The sequence below is a fragment of the Drosophila innubila genome (genome assembly GCF_004354385.1).
Source record: "Drosophila innubila isolate TH190305 chromosome 2L unlocalized genomic scaffold, UK_Dinn_1.0 5_B_2L, whole genome shotgun sequence".
In the NCBI taxonomy this organism is placed as follows: domain Eukaryota; kingdom Metazoa; phylum Arthropoda; class Insecta; order Diptera; family Drosophilidae; genus Drosophila; species Drosophila innubila.
This window is the reverse complement of record NW_022995373.1, coordinates 100518-108477: the sequence shown is the minus strand read 5'-3', so window position 1 is coordinate 108477 and position 7960 is coordinate 100518.

Genomic DNA, 7960 nt, shown 5'->3' with positions numbered 1-7960 from the left:
GACAACTTATGCGTTAGGGCTGCGATCGAAAGTATTGTGAGAATCGTCACCATTAATTAGTTATAGCGCACAATGTGATGATAGATCTTAGCAAAAATAACATAAGCGCATTTAAATAGTACTTCTAAAATATATTTATATTTAAAGGCATTGGATTTCGCGAATTAGCACAGCAGCTAATCAGCACGGGCGCAGAATTTGGCAATCAAGTCGTGATAGACCTGATTGTATCTAGGAGAACAGTCACAAGAGACGTTTTGGAACAGCAATATAAGGAAATAAAAACTAAGCTTCTGCAGTCCCTAGAAAATGAACAACTTTCATACACAACTGATATGTGGACGGATTCACACACGCAAAGAAGTTGTATTTCTGTCAGCGCAAACTATATAACAAAAGACTTTGAGCTTTGAGGTAGTTATTCTTGGTTTTAAGGAATTTGAGTATGAAAAAAAAAACTGCAGCTAATATTCTTTCTTAAGTTTCCTCAATTCTCGAAGAGTATAATTTAAAGCTGGAAAGCTCCTTCATAATTACAGACAATGGAGCCAACGTTGTTTCCGCTTTCAGGTCTTATAAACGTATGTCTTGTGCATGTCACAACCTAAATTTGGTAATGGATGATGTATTAGAAAAAAATCCAGTTCATAGTATTCTATCACTCCTGGAGAGTTGTAAAACGCTAGTCAAATTTTTTAAACATTCTTAGTTAAAAAATAAATTGTCTAAAACCATGAAGCAAGATATAAGGACACGTTGGAACTCTAAATATATTATGCTTAACAGAATTTACGAGATGCAACATGAAATACAGAACTTACTTCTGCAAACGAATGAGCTCAAAAGAGTGGCCGAAATTGATTTTCACTTGATTGGTTTACTTTTAACATTTTTAAATCCATTTAAAGAATGCTCAGAGCAGTTAAGTGCTGATAAACAGCCAACTCTACATATTTACGTACTTTGGTACGAGAAACTTAAAAAAACATTGTCAATATTCTAACATGGATTCTGATCAGTGTTTGCATTTGCTGCTACTTAGCAGCAATTTCAATAAAAATATTGCTCTGCTGCCGCTATTGCTCTGATTTCGATCGGCTCTGAAGCACAGCAGAGAGCACAAAAACAAAACGGTTGCTCTTCTGCTCTGCTTTGTAGCACAGAACGTCGGAGTACAGAGTAATAGCATAAGCAAAAAATGTGCGGCTGACTATTTGTAGTTGTAGTAAGAGCGCAAGCATCGACAGCGAGATGCGAGCTGAGCGAACGAAAATAATTTTTGTGCTTATGCGACAGAGCATATGCATTCTTTATCTCTTTCTCTTCTGTTGTTGCTTCGTAGTCGCTCTTTGTAGTTGCTCTCTAAGCAGCTCTGTATTTTGCCGCATACCTGATATTGCCGTTAAAGACGTTAATTTCAAATTATAAGAATTTATTTATTTTCCAATAGTGTCTTTACTAAGTATATATATGAATGAAACATATTACAAAAATAAAACATTAAATTTTAACCTATTCCGATTGTCGGCCAATATAAGTTTTAATGATGAAAATGCGCGTTCGATTGTGACCTAAATAAAATTTAAAGTTGTTAACATATTTCTTGCAGCATTAGCAATTCTTCTTACTTGTGTTGGCGGAATGGCAAAGCATACTTTGCTTAGTGCATACAGTTCAGTATCAGACGACTTTCTTTCTCTCCAGAAGTTCAATACATTAACATTTGCTTTCATGTAAGGGAGTTTTAGTGTTTCGATTTTTGTAAAAACATCCGTGCATTCATCTACTGGCGATATCGAAGCTTCCAAATAGCTGTCTAACAAGTCAAACTCATTATTTTCCAGCCCTTCTTCAAGACTTATAGAATTAACTGAAGTTGTTGAGGAATTAAGTTTTGGGTTATTTGCTTTAATTTTTTCCCACAAAGCTTTTAAGAAGTGTACAGCATTTTTTTTCTGACTCGAGGAGAGAATTTGTTGAAATCTCGGGTCCAAGTATAGGCATGCATCAAATCCCACATTCGATATAATTTTTTCGATTCGCGTTTCTATGCTTTTAATGAGGGTTTTACCAATTTTAAAACTAATCGAATTTTCGCTATCTGACCGTGATTGTAAAATTTCATTTGTAGTCAATTTACATGTGAGCCATAAAGCGTAGAAATTGCCGTAGTGCAATTGCTCTTCTTGGAACTCCACAATACTTTTTTGCAGTGGATTCATAATGCAAGTGTAGCTATCTATAAACTCCCACAAACTCCCCTCTGTGCCTTCATCATCAGCTATATAACTATGTGATAATATTTTTGTTGTTTTATTCATGTTAGCTCCACTGTCTGATGTAATTGAAATAATTTGATTCAATCGGATGTTGTACTTATCCAAAGTAGCTATAATTACCTTGGCCGGATTTTTAGATGTACTTCCACTAGCGCCTTTAATTTCAGACATGCCTAAAATCCAGGATATAATTACATTTTCATTAATAAATTGAGCACTTATTCCAAAAATATTACGGCTAAGCTGAGTTGCGCTATCTATTTTTAAGGACAGTAATCGGCCCTGCATTTCTTGTTGCATTTCGCTGCGTATGTTTTCCGCCGCATGTTTTAGCATGTTTTTGCATTTACTGCCATTTAGCTTAAAGCTTTTTCCGCTCTTTTCCGTAAGACCGTGATAAATCGGATCTATTATATTTCTCATGTTTACCGAATTTAAAACATTGAAAGGTACGCTTTCTTCTGTCACCAGTCCTATGTTCGAACGAATTAACTGTTTTTATTTATTTTAACTTTAATTATTTCTTTTCTGGGTTGTGTTATGTTTTCAGTGGACTCCTCGTCTTGTAATTCTATTTTTATTTTGTGCACTCCAACAAGGTGTTTTTTTAAATTAAATGTACGATCTTTTTTTTAAGAGCGATTACACGATTTGCACTGCACGTATGTCGACCCATTGTCTTCAAAATATGTAAAAATGTTAAATGTGTTTTTCTTTGGAGCCATGTTTACGCATGAGGTCAATTAACATTACTACGCAATTAAAATAATTCAATAAGTGCATGTCTACCAAAACAAAATATAGCGGTAAAATACAGAGCTGCTTAGAGAGCAACTACAAAGAGCGACTACCAAGCAGCAACGAGAGCAACAACAGAAGGGAAAGAGATAAAGAATACATATGCTCTGTCGCATAAGCACAAACATTATTTTCGTTCGCTCAGCTCGTATCTCGCTGTCGATGCTTGCGCTCTTACTACAACTACAAATAGTCAGCCGCACATTTTTTGCTTATGCTATTACTCTGTACTCCGACGATCTGTGCTACAAAGCAGAGCAGAAGAGCAACCGTTTTGTTTTTGTGCTCTCTGCTGTGCTTCAGAGCCGATCGAAATCAGAGCAATAGCAGCAGCAAAAAAAAAAATACTCTGATGTAGCATAGCATTTTCAATCACTGATTCTGATGTCATGACAGAAATAAAATGTAAAACATTAAATTCGTTAGAAAAACGTTTTGAGCCATCAATTGTCCATTACGTAGGACTGTTTCTATATCCGCCGTTCAGAAAAAAAGAGCAAGTGCTGGCCATTGTTAAAGCTATGCTTATTGAATGTATTGCATCTGTTACTAATTCTGTAGAATCACCCCCTAAAAGGCGTACACCACCTACTCATTTATTTGCCGAATTTCTAGACAGCCAACAAAATAATGAGTTAGAAAAACCCGTGGTGGAAAAAGAATTAGATAATTACAATGCCACCGAATCAGTGTCCACTGTGGATGTTTTAAGCTATTGGAAAAATTCAAGTAATAAAGGGCTTCAGGTACTAGCCCGAAACATATTAAGTATACCAGCTAGCTCAGCTACGAGCGAAAGAGTTTTTTCCACCTCTGGACAAATTTTAAATAGGCGTCGTACTCGACTTTCCAGCTAGAACCTGGATAAATTATTATTTTTATATAAAAATATGTTAATAAAAATAACAATTGTTTTAAACATTAAGAAAATTTAATACAAAAACGTAAAAATTTAAAAAAGCACAAAAAAATGTAAAAAAAATTAAATAAAAAAAGTTTGTGTTGGGCCGTGTTGGGTCGTGTTTCAAAAATTTTGAACCGTGTTGGGCTGGACCGAAAAATTGCTGTCCATTCCCATCTCTACCGACAATAGATTTTCTTTTCATCGAGATAAGTACATTCCATTTAAGATAATCTCAGCTATCAAAGCGGTTTATGCCGATTCTCATGCCACCCAATGAGATAGCTGAATCTTCGGACGGAAAGACTATTGAAGACGCGGCCCGTGCTTTACCAAAATGGAACACTTCTGACGCCTTAGAGCTTCTGAATCTTATTTATAATTGTGGCTACGAAAATATGTTCCCCAAAAATGTATGTCCTTAAGGCTTTTGCTCGTTTTGCCTCCATCTGTGGCTTCTGGAGAAAAAGCTTTTAGCAAACTATCAATAATAAAAAAAAAATTAAGGTTCACAATGAGCGAGGACATGCTAAATAATTTAATGACAATATCCATATACAGAGAAAAAAAAGTAGTACTAAAATTAAGTTCGAATGAACTCGAATTACGTTTTTCAATACTTTAATTTAATACATGATATAAGTACGAACTACTGAAAGCAAGTTTAAAAATTCTTTAACCAAGTACCTACATTCTTGATATAAAATCAAAGATTTTTGAATCAAGTAAGACTCCTTTATTACTAGATATGAGTACAACAATTCTTAATATAAGATCGGGACCCAGGCTTGACATGCAGATTAACTTCGTCAAGTCTTGAATTAAGTTAATTAGTTCTTGCATTATTTTTGCGTTCGCTTGCTTAGAATTCTTAACTGGTTCTTTCTTTCCTGCAACGAGGAGTAGTTCGACGGACACTTAAACCTTAAAACCATAACAGAATAATTTCTGTAATTAATCTTCACTTGTTTTTACACTAACTGAAAGCTTTACATACCCAAGCTTATGATTTAGATAATTTAATCAGGTAGCGTGAGGTAATACCTATTTCACTAGGCAACAGCCAAAAAAATATAAGAACCAAATCTACTTTTTTGAATAGATTTGGGGCCCCAAACGACGAATAACATTTTTTTTATGGTGAGATTTTTTTTTAGAATTTTTCAAAAATCTGGCCTTTTTTATTACTTTTTTTCAGTGGTGCACTCACATTTGTCATCATATTATTAGATTAAAACCAGTAGCTTAAGAGATATCAATATTTGAATTAAGAAAGTAATTATTACTTTTTTTTTTAGCTTTTTTCACTTAAAAATTAAAGGAAAAGTCGAAGTCTACTACATTTTATTTACTATTTTATTTGCATAGCTGCATTAATTACGCGTCGTTTAAGATATCATTTATTAAAATCTGTGAAGAGACGATATAATATTATTTTTTGTCCAGGCATGTTTTTGTCGACTTTTTTGACTTCCTTGTGGAGCGGCATGACCTTAAGTATGAAAATGTTTTGTGTTTTTTTAGATATGCTAACCAAACTCACACAATATCAATTTGTTGTTATTTTAAACATTATCACTAAAGTTGGTTCAAATCGGTTAACTATATCATATAGTTGCCATAGGAACGATCGGTCGAAAATCAAGTTTTAGTATGAAAAACTTTTTTGTTTTTTGAGATATCCTAACCAATCTATTACCACCAATTTATATCTATGGAGAAACAGCTGAGTTATTAGCATAAAAGAGAACCTACCTCATTTTGCATTATCAAATTCGCTCTTAAACTTATGGGGTTGATTGCAGTCGGACAGGTTGTATTAGCCCATTTCTTCCCGTTATTATGAATGGAAGGTTAGGTACCGGTATCTTATTTGGATATTACCATTCAAATGTAAGTATTTCCCGGTATTGTCGAGTGCTACCTGTTTTTGGTACTAACTTCCGCACCTTTAAAACAGGTGGCTTGTATATCCCAAAATAGGGCTAGCACCTGTGATAGTTCAAGTGTTCAACTGAAAGCATTACCTGTTATAGCTTTCAATACGATGGAATTGAATAAAGATCCCAGGTAATAGTTTTAAGACGCCTCGGTCCAACTTTGTAAATCGGTATATAACCGACTTTCATAACTACCGCTGCACATTTTAGTTCAGACATTTTGGTGAATAAGAGTAATGGTGAGTAAGAGCCAAAGAGAAGCGCAGAAAATGAATAACCTAATACGTGAATTTTCTTGCATCTACAATCCCGATTCGTTCTGCTACATATGTGGAGTTGATATTGCACATATCAAGTTACGGATGACATTTACCGAACTCTGCCAAAGGATGTATATTAATTGCTTTAATCTTGATCCAAAAGATTTCAATGAAGATTGGGCCCCAACGTTTATTTGCTCTAGCTGCAAAACGCATATTTCAAATTTAACAGAAAAGTAAGTATTTATTAACAAAACATACAGAAATCTATTTTTAAATTCTTATTTTACTGAAATACCAACAGCGTCCATTATTTCTAGGTATACTTTTCCATTTTCACGCCCGATATAAAAAAAACGGATGTTCATGGTTTCGACTGCTATTTTTGTGCATTTATAAAAATTGGTATTTGGAATAAATATGAAATGTATTTACCCACAATTGCCCGGGCGCGGTTTTGAGCTGGCAGTTACATCTGGGAGAGAACAAAAAACACTGGATAAGACGGATTCAACAAAGGATACTACGACTACCGATTCTCTTTCTTCGGAAGAAAATAAACATATTTTCACAGCACGAATTGAATGACCTGGTAAGGACCTGGGACTAACCAAGGAAAAAAGCTGAAATCTAGGGATCTCGTAAACGAAGGAAATCTTCTGAAGGAGGACGTCTCCATAACAACTTACCGAAAGCGACACCCGCCTTTTTCCTAATACTACTCGATGATGGATGGAATTTGCATATGCCATGACATTTACGGTCTGTTTTCTGAAATCGGTGAGAAGTATGACCCTAGGGATTGGAGGCTATTTGTTCACAGCAGCAAGGAAAGTCTGAAGGCTGTATTACTGCACAATTGAAATGAGAAACCCTCCCTCCTTATCGCCCATGCCGTAAACGTTAAAGTGTGATGTGACAATGGAGAAGCTGCTGAATTTACTCAAATATACAGAGCATAAATGGAAGATTTGCTGCGATTTGAAAGTTGAAAAAATGGTAAACGTTATTTTGAATAAACATTCATCAATCTAAAAACATTAAAAAAATTAAGCAAGTTAATTCGAGGCACTCTATAGACTTAGACCACTTCCCAAAGAAAGTTGATTTCGACCGATCGTTTCTATGGCAGCTATATGATATAGCAGACTGATTACATCCAAATTTGGTAAGGATATATAATACCAACTTATATTCATATTATGTGAGATTGGTTGAGATATCTCAAAAAACAAAAAAGTTTTTCATACTAAAACTTGATTTTCGACCGATCGTTCCTATGGCAACTATATGATATAGTTAACCGATTTTAACCAACTTTGGTTATAATGTGTAAAATAACAACAAATTGATATTGTGTGAGCTTGGTTAGCATATCTAAAGAAACACAAAAAAATTTCATACTAAAGGCCATGCCGCTCCACAAGGAAGTCAAAAAAATCGACAAAAACATGCCTGGACACAAAATAATATTATATCGCCGTCTCTCCATAGATTTTAATAATAGATATCTTAAACGACGCGTAATTAATGCATCTATTCAAATCAAACAGTAAATTTTGAAGTGAAAAATGCTAAAAAAAAAAAGAGCTAAGAAATTATCAAAATGTTTTTCGTCGTTTGTGGCCCCATATCTATCAAAAACAGTGGGTTTGGTTCTTGAAATAAAATTTTATACATGCACATTAGGGCTGTCGAATACTTTTTAAATATCGTATCTATAATAATTTTTGTTTTGAAAAAATATCAAAATGATATTTAATATAACGATATATTTGATAT